This window comes from Lycorma delicatula, chromosome 4, assembly GCF_047948215.1.
Source record: "Lycorma delicatula isolate Av1 chromosome 4, ASM4794821v1, whole genome shotgun sequence".
In the NCBI taxonomy this organism is placed as follows: domain Eukaryota; kingdom Metazoa; phylum Arthropoda; class Insecta; order Hemiptera; family Fulgoridae; genus Lycorma; species Lycorma delicatula.
In genome coordinates, this window is record NC_134458.1 from 96,832,834 (window position 1) to 96,852,699 (window position 19,866).

The 19,866-nt window shown below is 30.7% G+C and overlaps 1 protein-coding gene across 5 annotated transcripts in view; it reads right to left on the reverse strand.

Moving 5' to 3' along the window:
• The window catches only part of LOC142323661 (GAS2-like protein pickled eggs), a 271,769-nt gene extending 260,701 nt beyond the window's left edge, over positions 1 to 11,068 (reverse strand). For all 5 annotated transcript variants that reach the window (XM_075363713.1, XM_075363712.1, XM_075363711.1 and 2 more), the window contains exon 1: positions 10,684 to 11,068. The gene's annotated coding sequence lies outside the window, so the exon portion shown is untranslated. The remainder of the gene's footprint in view (positions 1 to 10,683) is intronic.
• Between the last annotated feature and the right edge of the window lie 8,798 nt (positions 11,069 to 19,866).

The following is a 19,866-nucleotide window of genomic DNA, read 5'->3' on the forward strand; positions in this document are numbered from 1 at the left end:
GATCAGTAAGCTTCTTTAAATCAATTAAAAATGAAAAAAATTACAATATTAAATTGGATCACAGTTGATGCTGAAATGGTATCCTTCACTTAGAAAAAAAATTATTTCGTGATTTTTTACCTCAGCGCGTATCTCGCCAATAAAATTAAAGCAAATTAAATATTAAACACATTACCAAACAATTTTTTTTATAAATTTTATAGAGTTTTGTTTTTATTATTTATATTTTGTGATTTAAAATCTCAGAGTAAAAAAAAAATCAACGAATAAAAATTAGTGTAATAACATTTTTAAAGGCTCGGGTGGAAATTTGTTTTAACTGTCTAGTTTCTCTCTTTGCAGCAGATAAAAGCAATTTACCCATGGAACGCCGAACAATTACGATAAATATAAATAATCTACAAAAAATAACAATTATTTTACATAATCTATACAAAACCTCCTTTTTTACATGTTTTCTCACACACACATATATATATATATATATATATATATATATATATATATATATATATTATATAAGCCCATGAACACATACATCAAACTGATGTTAACTTGCTACTTTTTTATTACTAAAACACATTGTGATTATCTTTTGACAATGCAATTAAATGAAACAACCGCCAATATATAAACAGCATTTATTTACACTCGTTGAGTGCAGATAAACCATAATAAATAAAACAAAATAGTTTTCTGAAATTAGATGGATCAAATGGTCGGTCAAATCCAATAAAAAAAAGAAGTTTTCGTCAGACATTTCAAACAAAAGGCTATTTTTCTCGATATCCGATCGGATTAAGTCGAAACCACACACGTAGAACCGCACGAAACAACCCCAACTAAGCTAGGAACCTTACTATCAAGTGTTCTATCCCTATTTTAGGACTAAAGATAAGAGAAAAGGTAATTGGGTTAGTCGATTTTTCTTTTTGTTTTACTACGTAATCACCGCCAGCTATCGTTTTCGGTTGTAACTGAATTATAGGATAAACTAAAACTTCAAGAAAAATATTTTAAAGCTTACTTTGACGTGACATCCTAAAATCACATCACAAAAAAATGTTAAAATTTTGAGAAATGAAAATAATAAAAGTTAGAGATAGGGACAATGGCTGTCGGATAGGGTAACTCCGCCTCTTCCCTTTTATTTTGTTTCAGATCTGTTACTGGTACTGCAGATATGACACCTTTCTCGCCTCGCGATCCCACCCCTTTTTAGATATACACGTTCAAAGGATACATTCGTTGCTCAACTTTTTTTTTATATTTCTGTACATAATCATCATTATGCGATCGCTTCCATCCTCGCATACGCGAATAATTTAATTTAATATTGAATTATAAAACTTTTCTGCACTCGTTATTCTTAATAATGGAGAAAAAGAAGACCACCATACGACAGCAACAGAAAAACCGAGAAGAAATTCAGCAACCGTCCGACAGAAAGAAAGAGGAGTCTTACACTCTTCGCTGTGACTCCCTTCTCGGGACTTACAGGTCTTGAGGTTATAGGTTGTAAATATTTACAAACCGACAAACACGGAGAAATAGATTCATACCAGAAGCGAGAAAACCTTCCCGCGAAAGCGGAGACAGCACAGCCCAGACCGCCAGAAGAAGAATCCCCACGAATCAGATTACCTTCCCTTCCTTCATGTTACGATATAAATAAGCGGGCAACCGCCTCCAGCCACCATATGCGACTCTCTCCGCGAAAGGAGAGTGTACTCCTCCGCAAAACTAGAACCCGACCGGGCGCATTCCTGCTAGACCGAAAAGCCTTCAAAGAACAGACTGAAGCGGAATCGGACAGGGAAAAAGACGGTAAGATATTCCAATTCTCCCGTGGAATAATCCCTGTAATGTATTAATAAATTCACGATCTGCAAAGGCTCGAAACGGAATCCCGAAATCCATCAGTCTTTAAAAATTAAAAATACATAACCGTCATTAAAAATTAATACCCCCCCCGGATAAATAGAAAGACCCAACAAGAGACTGATGTTCGGACTATATAATAAATAGGGGAGATAAAATATCCCCCAATACGCACGAGTTCCATTCCGAATCCAAAAGATATTACTTTCGCATGGATAGCACAAACAGTATTCTCAGCGCATCGTATTTTATAATTAATGTAAACTTTAATAAGATTTATTAAGATCGAACGATTAATTATAATATTAAGTTTAATGCAAATACGAAATATTCAATAAAATTTCTCATTTATTAAATACTATGAATTTCAAATATAAATTTCCCAGTTAATAGATTTTTTAAAAACTGTATTATTTTCATTATTATGTGAAATACTAAATTTATACTTCTCAACACTTACGAATAATTTTACCGAGAATTACTGTATAATATTGTTTCTTTAATTTTTAATCTATTCTTTTTTTGTATCGGTTATACGAAGAACACAGAGTTCTTTCTAATTCTGTAACCGATATAATATACAGTTACGAAATTATTTTTCTTATTTTATAAGAAAAAATTTAAGATCTAAGGTTTCATTTGTGAAATCACGATTAAATGTTTAATTTAATACAAAGGCAGGTTCATTTCTTTTATCAGCTTCTTTCATACATTAAGCACCTACGTAAAATATGAAAATTTGGATAAAAAAAGACAAAACAAAACGATCCCTTTTTTTATCTGTTTACCAGAGAAAAGTACAATAATAAATTCGTGCATATGTTAATTTAAAAATATATATATATGTATATACAGTCTCAAATAAACGTCTCGAATAAACTTCCGTCTTGTTATAACTAGAAAGCGAACAGGGACAGAAATGACAAAACCATACCGGCTGACAGTTTAAAACATCTGTTATCACTCTCGCTCATCTCTAGATTATATGTTTTTTATTTATTTTGTTATAAATATGGCCGAAATTCAGTTGTTTTTTTACCAAAGTAAGCTGCTTTTGAATTTTACTGGAAAACCGGGAATGTTAAAGAATTCAAAGACGTTCGGCAATGGAATATGGAATATCATCACCGACGAGAGTAACGACTGCAAAAATTCGTGACAAGTTTAAAGCTAATGGGAATAGTAGAAAATGTGGGAACGGTCTGGGCAAAGAAAAGCCTCTTCAGGTAATGAAAATGCCACTTCAGTAACGCATACCTTTACATGATCCCCAAAGAAATCTCTCAGGCGATGTTTTCGTAAGACCGGTATTAAAAAAAGATAGTATTTATAGGATTTTACGAGCTAATAAATGGAGACCGTACATCCCAAGACTTTCTACACGTATTAAATGAAGATGATCCAGACAGGCGAGTAGAGTTTTGTGAATGATACCGGAAAAGTAAGAAAAAAATTAAGGGTTTAAGTTTTAATCGTTTGGTAGGATGAAACCACTTATAACCTTAAAAAACAATTAACAGGTATAACAATGTTCACTGGAGTATCGCAAATCCACATATGTAACTGAACATAAAACCCGTTAATTTACCAGGCCTAACGGTCTGGTGCGGTTTATCTTCTAGCGGGATTGTCGGGCCATTCTTCTTTGAGGGGACTGTCACCGGCATTTCTTTCTTACATATGCAACAAAACATTATTTCTGCTCTATATAATTTTTTTTGACGATGAATAATTGTATTACTTTCAACAAGATAGGACTCCAACCCGCTATCACCGTGACGCGATGGAATTTTTTGACACACCTTTCCTGAACTCCGGATAAGGCGAAGAGGAAGTGTTTCGGAGTTCTCAGCTCCATCTCCAGGCTTAACGCCCGTGAACTTTTCGTCTGGGGTGTTTTAAAAGACATCGTGTACATTAAAAAACTAAGAACCCTGCAGAAACTGAGCCAGATAATAGAAAATATAGCTACAGTACAATTAGCATATCGCCGTGCATTAAACCGTTGCTTTAGGTGTACTGATGTTTTAACAGTGGTTAATTTGAACATTTATAAGTTAAAAAAATAACACAAGCATAATGTGTCTGTTTTCTTTAACAAAATGCTTTAATCGAACGGTGTATACACTTTTTGGAACACTGTACATATACAGTGTATATGTACAATTTATAATGCGCTTTTTTCATTTATAATTTACAAAACCGGAAGCCAACACACGCTATATCAGCAAGTATTCGGTCGTAAAAGTTGTTATAGGTTTTATAGAACTGATGTATGAATTCGCGTAAGTGCGATAATCTGTGATACATTTTTTCTTGTTTCGTTTTTTCGGTGGTCACCACGTACTTCCGATTCCCAGATTGTGAGCTCCAGTTTGAGGACCTACAAAATTATATAAATGATTAATCTTATGATGATTTCTGCGGCGAATTTTGATTCTCTATATATGCTTACCGTTCATCAAAAGTAACTTGAAACCGGAAAGGATACAGCGTTAAATTACAGGCAACAACTGATCCGCACTTTCATTTTCCACAGCTTATATAAGTTTTTCGTCTCACGGCAAGATTTAGGGGGTTCTAACGGCGAATATAGGGACAATATGTAGAGAAGGAGGAGATATTTCCTTAAGGAGAACAAACTTTCATCGATCTCAATTGTCAAACTACGATTACCTACGGGTTTTCTTAGTAAATATGACTTATACACGTCACCTAAGCGACCAGAATAGAAGACTACTATTATAATATAATTAAACTCAGATTCCTATTCACAAAATTACGCGGTTGAAAATTCCGTAGTCCGACAATAAATAAAATGATTTTTCTTAAGACAATTTCGATCCGGTTAGAAATAAGTCGTCATGAACTAGCTAGAGTTTCACGACACTCCCGTTTTCCACAGCTCCGCGTCGCCTATCATCCGTACACTGTGATCTCATCATGACCGTCGCTGTTGACACGAGGTTTATCTAAAATCCCTTTGTCTCGCAAATTCACACGCTATCGCACCTTTATCGGTATGAATCACATCTACCGAACGAATCAAATTAAACGATCGACCAGTTAACCCAGTATAATAAACGCCCGACATATAATTTTAAGCTATACCAAATTTAGCATTAAATTAGTCGTTTTATAACAAATAAAGCGACTTCAGTGAAGCCCTTCCGATGACAGGTGACAACTGTACGTGTGTATGTTTATATATATATATATATATATATATATATATATATATATATATATATATATATATATATATATATGTATAACTGTAAGTACACATTAAAATAAACAACATAAAAGAGATATACCGGTAAAGGGAGGAATCCAAAAGAACCTTTTCAGCATATTGCTCTCTATATTACCGGTTACAGTTTTGAAAATATTAACGACGGGAAGAGAATAATCCATGATAAAAAGCTAAGTTTAGTAAAAACAAATTAAAGAATAATCCTTTAAAGATTAGAAATTTTTTTAATGAAATAGAGATGCGGACTCTTTAATGAAAATTATATGCTAGTTTCTAACTATTATTCTACGTCGGTTACACCTTATTGTTGATAACACGGAACTAAACATTTTTTATTTATTGTTAAAAAAAGATTTATAAATTACGTATTTTAAATATTAGCATAACGGAAATCGTACTTACAGCATAATTATTACATAATAACGAAATAATAAATATTAATTTACTAAAAATTATCAAAATAGAATATTTACACTTAATCGGTAACAGTTAAATAAAAATTATTATTTTAATTAAGTTATCTTTATTTTATAATACAAATTATTGTTATGTAATGAGGAGAGTCGTTAATTAGCATTTTCGTAAAAATAAATAAATATATAAAAATATCATTAACTAATACTAATTTACACGTACATAGGTTCTTGTGAAAAAATGTGAAAAACAAACTACAAAAATTATTTTCTTTATTTAAATGAAACATTTTTCTGTCACGTTTCGTTCTATTTTTGTTTTAAATTAAAATCAAATCTTTTTAATTATTATTTTCTTTCGGTTGACTTTACGTATGCGAAAATTTCTGAGAATCAAATTCTCTAAAAATTTATTATTTACTGTCGATTTAATAAAATATATTTACTACGAAATTAAAAAAAAAGAAGTTTTCTCGATTCCAGTTTTTCAGGCTTTACAATATTTCTACTGGAGATTCGGTTCTGAGACCCTTATTTAAAAAATTCTCTAACGCCACGGACGTTAAAAAAAATAACGTACTATATTTACGAAATATTTCGGCTTCTAAAATCCTGTATAATACACGTGCGCTTGCAAACGTAAATGTGACACTTGCAACAAGAAGTTCGACCAAGACTCCAAAAAACAGAACTAACTAACGACTGACTGCTATGTTTCATTCGCTACGTTCACGCATCATTGAATATTATGATATTAAATCTGGCGATATCGTTGTCCGTAAGAACAATTTTTTTCTAATCTTTGCAAGCAGTATAAATAACAATAAAAAAATATCATATTGAAAAAAATTAACAAAATTATATAATTTTTTTTTTAAATTCTAGTTTACGTACAGTATTTATTAGTTTAAGAATACATAATAAAATGTTGAAATTTATAGTTTTTAAATGTAAAGACTGTATAGATGTAACAATTTTTAATACGATAAATTTATTTTTAAAAAGACATAACTGTAAGGCTAAATTACTTTTAAAAACGATTGAGGGGACGTACAAGATAAACAGTACAGAAATACTTGTTGAAACAGACGGCAATTGAAGATTACAATTTTACCGGTACGAAATTTCATTAAAAAAAATTATCTTCAAATAATAATACGACGTTAATAGTTCTGGAAAATTAGAAAAATTAACATCAACGACATATATTAACTATTTTCATGAACTAAAATTTATTATTTTATCCCGTTATTATAAATAAAGAAGTTTATAATAATTTTTTAATTAATCTTGATTATCTACTACGGTCTGCGATAACAGGTTACAATAAAATAAAAAATTATTCGTTCATACTTTCAAAAAAACAATAAATATATATTTACTACCTTCAGTACTGTGGTAAGAAATCTTTAAAATACGATAATTATAATCAGTATTGTCCGGCCGTTTTTAAAATTATTATTACAATTACGCGTAAACTACTTCTATTTAAAGGTGTAATGTTCCGCCTGGTTTTAATTATTTATTTAAACTAAACGAATGTGTAATTACGTAAACAAATTATTGCGTATAAAATTATTTTAGTGTTAAGGAAGTGTAAATATTAACAGGAAACAACCGTTCACATGTAAAATAAAGAATTTTTCCATTAGCACTGGTTTTTTTTCTACTATAACAATTTATAAATAAAAATTTAAAAAATACGTGTATATATATATATATATAAGATAAATGAAAATTTTTATTATATTTTCATAATGAAATAATAATTTTATTTATAAGCATTTTTATTTTACTTATAACTGATTTGTTTATTTGATATTAAGCGGGTGTTCGTAAGTTTTCCTAATCTGTAATGAGTAAAGAGGGTACTTAATTCACCTTACAACACATAAACCAGAATAATACATTTATCTTAATTAGGATCGTTCAAAAATCGGATGAAAGTAGTTTTTTTTTCGGGTATTAAAAAGAATGCAGAACACTAATATAATGTTTAAAAATAAAGTCGAGTATTCTTCAAAAAATTAAATTATGAAACTTCAAGAATAAGTCATCCTTGTTTTGTATTTAAAAAACGATGTTTTGTTAAATTTTTTATTCAATTTATTTTATAATACCCATTTTTTTATATTTTCGTATTTTATCACAACAAAATTTTTGTGTAAATTAGTATAATATACTTAGAAATTTGCAAATTTCAATTTTGATTTTTGATTTTGAAACGAGAATATTCTCACCTAATTCTTATTGGATATTAAAAATATATCGATTTTTGGCCGACTGGTTAAAAAATTAAGTGTTTTTTTTTTTTGAGGGGGGAATTCCGAAAAGTCTGATGAAACGAATAACAAAAGTAAAAAAAAAAAATTATTAATATTTACTAATTATTCATTATTAATGTAGTAATGGTAATGAATTCTGGAAGAAATTAACAAATTTTTTTCAGAATGTAAATGCAAAATAAATAAATACTTCATTCAGATTAGAAAAAAACTATACACTAAATAAATCACGTCGAAAGTGATGCGTATACTATTCCACAGAAAAAAAAGGAACTACTCCGTGAATTTTCCTGAAAAGATCAAGGAATCTTGGGGAATTTCCTTGGAATGATCGTAACTTAAATTTTAATCGAAGCAGCATAACAAACTATAAAATTAATAGGCAAAAATCAAGCGGTTGTAGTTCGTATTAATAAATACATATAATTAAACTAAATATTAGAGATGAAAATACGCGTGAAATTGATAAATAAAATCTAATATAATATAGAATAAAAACATAAAAGGTATTAGTCAATAAATTTGAGTCCATATTTACATATACGTTAACCAGATGAAGAGAATTCATGTTTATCTGATCATTATTAATAAAAAACTCTTCGATACAGTAAATATTGTAATTTGATTTAAAATAAATTGAACGGGGAAGGTCTTTTTAAAGCGTCGGATAGTTTATTAAAAGCGATACATTAAGTATAATAAGAACCTTTCACAAAGGCCAAAGCATTATTCTGCGTAACGCAGAATAATTACGCAGTATTATACTGCGTTAACAGTTCTGTTGTAAGGCACACGATACGACTGAATATCGTAATTGTTTAATATTATACGACAAAGTTTTAAACAAAAGCTGTAAATTCGTAAATATAGAGGCACGGAGCTACAAAAACGTTTAATTTATAAAAATGTATCTATACAAATCACATTCATTAATACCATACAAATTTCTGATAGTTCAATTTTGTAAGCTGAAAGGTAGTTTTGAATGTTTGAAGTCGTTCCGAGTTGTAACATTATACTGAATACGCAAGAAAAGATGTAAGTATTTTCAATATTACAAAGTAGTAAATAAAACGAACGTTTTTTTTTTTCTATTCTGAGAACCAAATTTCATAACTACATAATAAAATATATTTGATCGACAAATTTCACGTCACTAATTTCTGTTAAAAAAGAATAGTCCGGACAGAATTATAAATCAATCCAAAAGGATACAAAGGGAACATAAAAAGCTTTATTAAAAATTTAATATTTTTAATAACAATAACAAAAAAAAGCGACACATTTTTATATATCTTTTACATTACATCAATATAAAGTCCAAAAATTGCATTCTTTAATGTAATTTAAAGTATTTAAACTGAAAAAAGTTTCTTTAAAAGTAATAACGCAAAGAAAACAGGTCCTTTTTCGTATATTTTTAAAAATGTATTATTCCACAAAACAGAACTTTAAAACGAACGTTTTTGAAAAAATAATAATTTTCTTGTAAATTGTTTGAATGTATTAAATAAAAAAAAGATTCAAAAATATATTTCGTACATCGCATAAAATTGAGAAATTAAATTTTTAAATAATAATTAAACAATTTTTTATTTGATAAGATTAAAACTTCATCGTAAAAGCCGTGTATATGATAATCTTTAAATTATAAACGATTAAATTTTCTTTAATATTTTTAATTTAATCTTTAAAAATGTATCGGGAGATTCAGAACCGTCTTCTTTTAAAAAAAATCGTATAACGTAATTGACAAAATAAAACTTTTAATGGGAAATATTGGGAAAAATGTGATCGTGCTATTCATGCGAATATGCTTTTCGGTTTACCCTGCTTTTAGAAAGTATGTTATGAAACAAAGTCAATCGATGTATGAAAAACTGTATCTGTGTACTCATTCGTTCTATATAATCGTTAACGCGCGCTCCACGTTATTTCCACGACTCCAGTAGTAAAGAAAAAAAAAATCTGTTGTATATTTAACTGAAAGTTATATTTTATAAAAAATAGGGGAACAGCAGCTGCAATACAAACAAGCCAAGAAAGAATTAACGCATCTATAAGATAGACCAACGCACGGTTCAGTCGATTCTAAATATGAACATATTTCTCGGCAAGCGATTTATTTGTAAAAACACAAAGAACGCCGCTTAAAACGAATTAATTTTCGAATAAAAAAAAAACAAATTTTTTTACGAATTCGATCCCTTATTATATATATCTGAGAAGCGAAAATATCTAATATATTTTAAGAAAGATATTTTTAAAATATTTATTCATTAATTCCGTTAAAATTAAAACGAACAAAGGTCACTATTTTAATTATGTCGATAACTAATTAAGGAATAACATACAATATTTATGTAACCTAAATTTAACAGTAACACCTACTCCCTATACTTTACGATAGATAAAACATGGGAAATACAAAATTTTAAACATAAACAAACGTGGACTTAAAGCGAACTTTTTCTCTCTCCACGCTTGTTTAAAAAAACCCTCTGTCTTCAATACGAGGCTTTATTATTTAAAAATACCTTTGTTTTCCCATATATGAAGACTAAAATTTTACAATATTTTTTTTTTTTACAAATAATTCGAAACTAATGATCAAAATAATCCTAAAATATATATATATATTGTTACATATATAGTAGAGTGATAATGATTGTCACTGTGTTTATTGTTTTGAAAATGTCATCCGTTTCATAGTTTTTTGTTAATATAACAAACATTATTTTAATTATGCTCATTACCCAAAATAATTTAAAATTTTGTAAGACACTTGTTAATGTGTCCAGCTTATATACATATGCCAAATTAAATAAAAATAAATACATCGACTCACCCTGATAATATATTACTCAGACCCTTGATGATAATAAATGTATCATTTACTACACATATCACATGCGGGTGCGATCACTTTTCACGTATTATTATAATTATATTTTTTTCAGTCACTTCAGTTAGTTTTTTATTATTTTTTTAATTGATGGTGATAATTAATCGAATTAAGTTAAAATAAGGCACAATAATTATTTATTTATCACACACAACGGACAAATATCCTTTTATCTGTGAGGTCCCATACTGTATAACGTACACAGTTAATAAACATATGTACAAAAGGCACAACGTGCTAACAAAGCTGTTGTCCAACACAGCAGCAACATCAACAAAAACAAAAACAACTGCAGCTAGAATAGCTAACCGACTGACTGCGGGCTTCTGAAAACATTTCCAGCGAACTTGACATCGAATCTAAGAGGTGGGGGACGAAGGTCACAGTATTTATGATGCTGTGAAAGCAGCTGCCATCTAGCGGCTATTGTTGAACACTAGATTCCTTTTATAAGGATGAATGTGTAAAAGGAGTACAACGTTCAACAATTTACATTAACGAAGCATAATCATTCATTAGCGTCGCAAAGATTGGCTCGCGGCTACCCCGCGACGGTCGTGATAGCTCGGGGAAAGAATCTCGTAATGATTCTCAAAATAAACAATAAAAAAAATGTTGTTTATTTTTACATATACGGATTAATGTATTAACAAAATATGAATATTTATTTGTTTATTTATTGTTACTGGTCAAAGTTTATAATGCGTAAACACATAGTTGCGCATTACTTCTACCAGTAATTACTTTACCAGTAAGGGGGGGCGGTCTTAGGTAGTGAAACGCCATAATAGTACAGTAAAGAAGATAGTAAACCGCGACAGAATTTCGCAGGTATCAAGAAGCTTTGTTGCAATCGTGTTGCTAATTTTGTGATCTTAATTCCCACGTTAATAAATAGTATTTTTTAATACTTACCACACGCAGTTTTTATTTTTATTATTCATTCATTATTACCTTTGCAATGCCTCAGCATTGATTTAACTCCGGATTAAGACGAGAAGTGGTTTAAAAAAGTCAAAGCAAGTGAACAATTACAACAAAATAACTAAAAAAAACCCAGAAACGTTACATTCAGAAATTCAAACTTGCATAGTTGATCTTTGCGGAGTGTCTGACAATATAATAAATAACGCCATAACTGAAACAAACTAGAAGAAAATGAAAATGTCAGTACGCTTGGGCTTGGAAAACTTCGTAAAAGAATAAAGGAGTTGATAACTTTCAAAGATGTACGTTAAGAAATATTGTGTGCAATTTTCTGAAGCAGTATAAAAAAATACCGACATTAACAAAACTATTATTGACTCTACAAACCGAACATTCAAATTTCCACGCACGAAACTTTACGGAAAATTCTTGTGTGTGTTTTAATGGGATAAAACTGAAAAATAATAGGAAACTTTTTATAGAAAAACACGATATACATTTCAAACAAGTAAATTATTTTAAACAAATTATCATTTACAGATGGAAAGACCATTTATTTTTTCAAGAAGGCATACATTCACTAAATACAATTAAATAATTATGGTTGGAGCGATGATTCTATTAATGGCTACAAAAATACTTGTATCAAAAAGATTGGAGTTGATATTGGTGCACGTCGGTACTGTTGTAGAAGAAATTCCGGGTCTTATTTCGAAAGAGGATACATCCTTTAATTCTCATTTTCTGAATTACTAATACCGTTATGTAAATTATTTAAAGATTAAGTAATGATATTATTGACTGCTAATGTTTATCTTATCTCTTGCTGTTGTAGTAATTATATTTCAGCCTGTCTTATCTGATCATAGATATATCACTGAATATGTAGTTGGTGCAGTTAATTATTTCAATCGTGTACTGCGTGTATTTGTTGTGCTTGCCACTACTCATTACTTTCATCTGACATAGGTTTGATTGACTTAATCCGGAGGTGCCAGATAAACAACATGTTCGTTTTTACAAGCCAAAGGAATTTTACATATTCCTACGTTTTGCATGCAGGGTCTATAAAATGTCTTTATTGTTAAGTAACAGGAAAGATAAGTGGAGTTGTGCAAAGGTAAGTTGTCCCGATTCTGCTACTTTAAGGAGCGATACGTGGCTGCAATTCTGCAAACTGAAATTGGAAGTTGTTAATATCCTGTATGCGTGGAGTAGAGAATACGCCAGTTTGAAGTTTTGTAACAAAGAATTATGTACGAGTATGCCGCTGTAACTGTCTGGAAACATTTAGTAAGGGAAGTGTGGGTGGACATTGTAACTATATAACCCAGTAATAGGCGGGAACGGTCTGAACGTGGAAAGAGATGAATTTCTTTTTCAAGACGAAAATACAGTGTGGGGACAGTTTACCCTCAGAAGTGAGTGTTTGCGGGAATTTGCAGAGATACAGAAAAATGTTTCTTATATGCGATTCCCGATCGAACAAAAGACAAGTTACTAAGTGTTACAAAGGAGTGTATTAGACCTGGGACGAACATAATTTCTGATTATTGGCGGAATTACGATGACATACCTAATCAAAAAAGTTACAATTTTACACAACAATCTATTAATCGTTCGATTAATTTTCGAAATCCAGTTACCGGGGTGCGTACATATACAGTGAAGAGTTTACGGGCAGTAGCGAAAAGAAGGAATCGCAACAAGTATGGTACACCGATACTCCTATTTATGCGAATTCATATGGCGTCAACGTAATATGACAGGAATCGGTTCGATCAAATTTTGTAGGATATCACCTTGTTTTGACCTCCACAACAGTGAATATAAGTAAGACTTATGTTTTACTATTATAATAGTTATTTAGTAAATGTGTCTGCTTTCGAAAATAAGACCCGAAATTTCGAATACATTTTCGATTTTTAAATCGGATCAAAAGCAGGAGAATAGCGGAAAAACGTTAATTTTGAAAACTACGATAAGTTGCTAGAAACAAAGTTAATACCGAACCATTCACCTCGTTAAATTTTGGTTATTGACAACAGTCGTTATCATTACGTAAACCGTACAAGGCATCGAACTCACATTGTAGAGAACAACTTAAATTACTAACAATCAGAATTATTCCGCGCTCAGAAGATGTGTACAAAACTGAACTGTGTGAATTAGTGCGATTAAATGTATTCTGCGATGAAAAATACTGTAAAATTACGGTCACAACATTTTAAGAAAAATCAAGTCTTGAAAGAAAATTTGATACAACGGCAAATATGATAAAAGAAATAACTGAAGGAATTTTTTAAACTACCAGCTGAATACTGGAAGCCGTGTTGCAAACAAATCTAAAAATCAGAACAGAATTACTATGCCAACATATAAACCGAAAGTTTACAATTGTTAACAAAATGATAGCGAAAGCATAATTGTAATCAGAGCAGTGATGTAGCTCCAATGAATCTCAGTCATCATACAGTGACGGTCGGATAACATGGATGGGACAGAGCAGTTAAATAAAAAACAAACCTAACCGTTCCTTCCTACTTTTCTTTTGTTAAAATAAAGAAACAGAAATATTAAAATTTGAAAACAATAAATAAAAAGCAAAAAGAAATTAAATAAATTGAAATGTTAGAAAATTGAATGTAAAAAATAAATTTATTCGTATATAAATAGAAATGTAAATGTTCGTTTATTCAAAATCTTAAATCTCCGAAGTTTCTTCACCGATTGCTTTGAAATTCACAATGTTGCATTCGAATACGCGCGTGTTTTTATATACCTACTATTTACGAACCTAAGATGTTACACATGTGACGGGTAAAAACATGCTTTTTTAAAAAAAAAACAACGCTATCTGTTGGACGTAAAAGAAAAACACGCCATACTAAATATTTTATAATTCCATTTCAATGTTTCCGATATGTGCGTCCGCTATAGACTAAAAAACTACTGGACCGATTTACAGGCGGTGAAAAAGGGAAAAATCGAAAAAGGGAATGACAAAGGGAACATGGAAAAAAGAGGAAATCGGAAAAAGAAATGGAAAGGGAAAAAAGAAAAGGGGAAGGGGATACAAGGGAAAGATAAATGAGGGAATGGGAGGAAACATGGGAAAAGAAAATCGGAAAATGGGAGGAAGATATGGGAAATATGGTAAAAATGAAAATAGGCGGAAAAGGAAATGGGGGAAGGAAGAAAGGGTAAAAGGGAAAGGTTAAATTTTATGAAGTTCCGTAATGTTAATTATGTTAATATTTTATTAAATTTTCAATTGTGTTCATTTAATCTATATATATATATATATATATAGTGGTAATAAATATATATGGTGGTAACTATTCTGTTACTCTTTCACGCTAAAAACTACAGTAGTAGGAAAATAGGACTGCTACATTATCCGCTAGGAGCGCTAGTGTCGCAGCCAGCCGCCATCTTGGATTTACATACGAGAGGTGGTGGTGAATTCCTTTCCTTTGTGGTACATAGTTAACAGCGAGAACATTACTTTTTAGATAAGACGTAGTTAGTCTATTTAACGTAATCGTGTCTAACTGCATATTCAATGAATCGTTTAATTTAAAGGCCTTTACGCGTTTATCGTTCACCTCTTGGAAACCAGAAAATACTATTTATTTATTGCCAATAATACCAATCGTTCCCACATTCAAAGTCACAATAAAGTTTTTCATTATTCATTGGATCGAAGATCATCTTTATAATTACATTTTCACTGTCTTTATCAAAAACACGACCACTAAAGATCAACAATGTATACATAACTGCACTTCAATTTGAAACACATCTATGACAAATGTTCGTTTACCAACTGTAACATCTACCTGCTTAATTAGCTCCATAATGCACACACGAAGAGGTCGATGTTAACACTTCAAAGTCCAAACTTGTAATGAGATAATTTACAACTTCTTTTAAGGCTTCTTAACTAACTGTTACCAGTCATGAACAACCTTGAACATGTCCGAACAGGTTTATCAAATAATTCCAAGAAACGCTCGCACACAATTTTTACAAACTTAATTTTAAATCTTTAGCAACCCCATCGTCTTTTATACCCTAATAAGTTAGCTTCATCGGATGATGTCTTACAACTTTCATTTCGTCTTCGGTAAATATGTTTGTATATCTTCTTGGTAAATATAGCTGAAAACACTACGATTCGTTGTCCGAAGAATCAGAGTCGCATAAGATGACACATATGCGAACCTCATCGTATTGCGTAAATACCTTTTTCATATCCAACAATATGTAGCCCATTCCGATATGAAGATCATCCAACGTCTTGTGCGGTAGTTTCTTGAGAAAACGATCTTCAACGTTGGAAACGTTAATAAATGATAGCGCAACCATCATTACATTCGTAGAGCTCACACTCGAATGACTGACCAAAGGTTCCGTGTAGACATTTATTTCAACTTCTACCTTTCCCCCACTCCTCTCGGCAATTTTACAAAATAAACGGTACAGTTCGTTGTAATCGATAAATCTACAAGCGAACGGAGTACTATCCCATAGTAATTCAAATTTGTTTTCGCGCAACAATGCTTTAAGTTCCTTCACGTTACCAATAATCAACCCAGTGCTCGACAAGCATCATAAAACAATGGTTACATAAGTACGGTGCAACCAATCTCAATTCGTTAATCAAATCGGTAAAAGTCTTCTGTTTAATAACCATTACTCTAAATCTGATAACTGTTTGCACAAAAACATACGTCTTTGTAAACGTTCAATGCACAATTCGTCTTTATGATTCTATCGTTTGGCCTTTTTAGCTTCTTCTCCAAAAATACACGGATATCACACTCGCTCACCACAATCCAATCATTATAATTGATTATTCTGTAATTAGTATTAATAATTCAATAAATAAAGATTACAAAAACCAGAATTCCAATTTAGATGTATTTTAAACAAAAAAATTCGTAACTAGTGCTTGAATGTATTTTGTACTCGTAATTACACTAAATTAGACGTACAATTTTAATTGTATTTGTACGTACAATATTTAGAATTTTCTAATTCCTTTTTTTTTGTACGATTGTTTTCATTGTTGAGTGTATTATTATTACTAACACTTACTTGAAACTTGCATTATATGTCCAGTTGCTGTGCAAGTCCACCATCTTCTCTGTCTTTAACGGAACAGTCACTTTCACCAGCACTGTACATAAATGAATAATAAATTTATCCGTCACGTCGATTAGCGGTTCCATCTTCTTATACTCAGTTTCAACTTTTTTTATATGTTTGCAATACTGTTTCCAATCATTCTTATTCATTTCTTCCTCGGCTAAATTTTTAATATCTGACATTAAAAAAATTGTGTTATTACTACCGACATATCTTTTCAGACCCGACCATACCATCTCGATCGGATTTAAATCGGGATAGTAAGGCAAAAGTAGCAGAACCTGATACCCGTGTTTTTTTAATAGTTCATCAACAAAATGGTACTTTATTTTTTAATTTCTACGCGATTTAATTATGCCATACGATTCTGGTTTTAACATTACTTGATTAAACGGAACACTGTTATTTTTTAACCGATCATGCCACTTTTCCTATCATTTGGATTCGGAAACTTCTCTAGAAGTGAATTGTGGTATGGCGCATTATCGATAACAACCACTGAATGGAGAGGGAAAGAGACCAGGAATTAATTTTTCATCTGAAAAATTAATTCCCACTTCATAAAATTGTTTTGTTGACGCTGTCATAATAGTCACCGCTCTATATAACTAATAAAACTGTAACTATAAGTTATAACTAATAAAACTGAATACGGTAATAAATTAAACGTGCATTAATAAAAGTACAACGATTGTTATTGTCATATTAGATAGGTCAGGGCCGGATGTAGGCGGTAGGCGACTGCCTACAGCAGCAAAACCACCTGAACTGGAGCGCAAAAAAATATACACAACCCACAAAAATATATTTCAATTACTTGAATCTAAAAAATAACATTATTTACTATTTATTAGTACAATAATATTATTATTATATTAGTTTTGTTTATTGTTTTAAAAGTATATTTAAATTATCTCTGAAAATAGTAGGTTTTATTTTGTAAGTTCGTTGTTAGCTAGTTAAAAATGTAGATTTTGTTCTTCAATAAAACAACTTTCCGTAAACCTGTATTAGTATTATTGTATTTTAATTCAATTATACGTCATTTTTCTGATTAATATGGTTCTTTTATAATTCTGTTTTTTTTTTAATTTTAAAGCTTTTTGAAGCTTGAAGGGCGGCATTTTTTGTGTTTGCCAACGGCGGCAAAAACGCTAGGGCTGGCTCTGGATGAGTGTAAATGTTTTCAGGCTTGGTAGCAATGCAGTCTCGACCTTCTCCAACACAAACTTTTATTTTCATCGTACGCACTATACTAAACTACATTATAACAAGACTTACAGAAATGTCAAAAACGGCGGATACTAATGAACTTTATTCGTTTTCACTTACATACTACGATTAAGTTTAATCGATAATAAATTACTCGTAGTAAGAAACATTTGTAATAATAATATTATAATTACTATGACCACACTAATAATTTAATAATAAGACGTAGCTTACCTTTGATAATTCATCCATGCACTTCCACAAATAAATTTAAAATAGAGAAATTTGTTTTTAATTTACTGAATAAACAGTGGCGGCTCGCGTATAGGCACTGTGGAACTGCAGCACTCCGTATTTCCACTTGATATTATCGATAACATTTAATGTAATGAGTCCCTTTTTCTTTAATTCTCTCTTTATACTTGTACAATATATAATCTTTAAGCTTATGTCAGTAGCCATCCCCCAGTTTATGAAAAAGATACAAAAATCTTTGTAAGGAAGTGTGCGCTTCACAGTTCTAGCGGCGTGGTGTTTGGCTGTTGTGCGCATGCGCACATAGGAGCTGCACGCGAGAGAGCACTGTCGCTTCCGCAGTGTCGACCCTGGCGTGCTGGTGGAAGGTAGTTTTTTTTTAATCGGCGTGTGTATGGAACGTTCCTTGTTCGTTGCCTTTTCTAGTTTCGTCGCTGGAGGGAATATCAGAGCGGTTTAGTTTTTTTCAGTAGGGATAGCAGATAGTAAGGATTCTTTGATTGCTAAATCTGTCCAAAAACACGCTGGAAGGGCGAAAGAGAAGGTAATCAGTAAAAACTAATTAAGTATTTGTTTCTGTGTACATAGAAATTTAAATTAAGCACCGTTGGACTATAGTGTTTTTAAGTGGACATTTTATTAAGTTATCTAATAATAATAAAAAAAATTATCTATAGTGACATTTTATTTTTTATTCGGTTAAACCGAATACGGTTTTTAAGCAAAATGTGCTTAAAAACCGTGTACCATATTCTTGAATCTGATAAAGTGTAGAATTAGATTATTATCCTGCTTCCAGCTATTCTACTTGATTCATTTTTTTCGGTAGTTTTATTTTACAGAAAACTTTAACCACGGCCTTGAAAAGACTCAGAAAAAAATTTTCTGGAGCAGCACCCCCACTAATTTCAGTTACGAGCCGCCACTGTGATTAAAATACAGTATGTGTAAAAGCAGTGACTCATCTTAAAATTATCTATAAAAACTTATAAAAATAATGTAAAAATTGTTTAACAAGATATTTTAAAAAAACCTTATTAATTTTCACTTGTTTATGAAAGTCTATGATCTTCCGACCACGCATATGTTATTTATACAGAGTTAAACGCAGCTAATGGCTCTAGCAACCGACTCCATTACAAAAAAATTATTTTTTTGGGTTTAAGAAATCAATTAAACATATTAGGATCAGTCTAGTTTTTTTTATAATGAACTATAATTCTGTTAATAAACAAAATTCAGCGAATGAAAAATTATCACGATTTTTAACTCAAAACAAACAATTTTAACTACATAATTGCTGGATTCACACTAGATTAATAAAAGTCGAAAAATGTTCATTTACATTGTATAATAAAAAGATTGTTGTAATTAGCAGTTATTTTTAAACAAAACACACATTTTTCCCCACACTTAATACCAGCTTTTAAAGAACAATTGATTTTCTTTTTTTAAATTGATCAAAAAACAGACAACAATAGAAAAAACACCTAGTATCCAATTTTTACAGCATTACTTTGCTTCCTAAAATATTGAGTACATTAGTTATTTGTTTTACACTATCTATTCTAATTTATT